The sequence below is a fragment of the Alligator sinensis genome, unplaced genomic scaffold (assembly GCF_000455745.1).
Source record: "Alligator sinensis unplaced genomic scaffold, ASM45574v1 scaffold312_1, whole genome shotgun sequence".
Classification (NCBI taxonomy): domain Eukaryota; kingdom Metazoa; phylum Chordata; order Crocodylia; family Alligatoridae; genus Alligator; species Alligator sinensis.
In genome coordinates, this window is record NW_005842029.1 from 1,219,920 (window position 1) to 1,220,990 (window position 1,071).

Consider the following 1,071-nt stretch of genomic DNA (forward strand, 5'->3'; position numbering starts at 1 on the left):
GGTGTAACACTGCCGAGCCTATAAGGATGCTACAGGTTTTTCCTCGCAAAGTGGAGAACCTTGCATTTTTCAGTGTTAAATGCCATCAGGTTCTCGTCCGCCCATTTGCTGAGCCTGTCCATGTCAGCCTGGATCGCCCTCCTGTCTTCTGGTGTGGATGCTTTGCCCCAAAGTTTGGTGTTATTGGCAACCTTGGCCAGTCTGCTTCTGACTCCAATGTCCACATCATTAATGAAGATATTGAACTATATGGGTCCAAGGACAGAGCCTTGGGGGATTCCACTGGTCACAGGGCACCATGATGATTGACTTCTGTCAATTACTACCCATGGCCACAATTGGCCAGTTTTGCCAAGAGGTGATCATGGGATACCAGATCAAAGGTTTTTTTGAAGTCAAGATATATGACATCAATCTCTTCTCCCTTGTCCAGGTGATAGGTCACCTGGTCATAGAAGGAAATGAGATTGGTCAAGCAAGACCTACCCGCAACAAACCCGTGCTGGCTATCCCTTAAGATGTGGGCGTCGGCCAGTCCATTAAGGATGGCCTCTTTAATAAACTTTTCTAAGATCTTCCCCGGGATAGAAGTCAGGCTGATGGGCCTATAGTTAGCCGGATCCACTTTCCTCCCTTTCTTGAAGATAGGCACCACAGTGGCCTTCTTCCAGTCTTCGGGCACTACACCAGAGCGCCAAGAGTTTTCAAAGATCCATGCTAGAGGCTGGGCTATTCAATCAGGAGACCCATTAATCCCTGAATTGAATTGGAACTTTCTGAATCTCTTTGAATCAATTTAGAGAAATTTGGTGATTCGGACATAGACACAGGTTTAAATGTTTTTTCTACATACTTCAAGGTACCAGGTGGCTCATGAATGCTGATATGCTGGGGTAGATGGAACACTCCATGGGAGTGCAGGGGGGTCCCCACCATGCTTGGCAGTGGACCTGAAAATGGACCAGAAGCACTTTAAGTACACTTCCAGGTCCACCAACGAGCGTGCAGGGGACTCCCCCTTCTCCACCCCACAGCTTGGTGACTGGTGCCTCCTGAGTGTGGGGGGGGGGC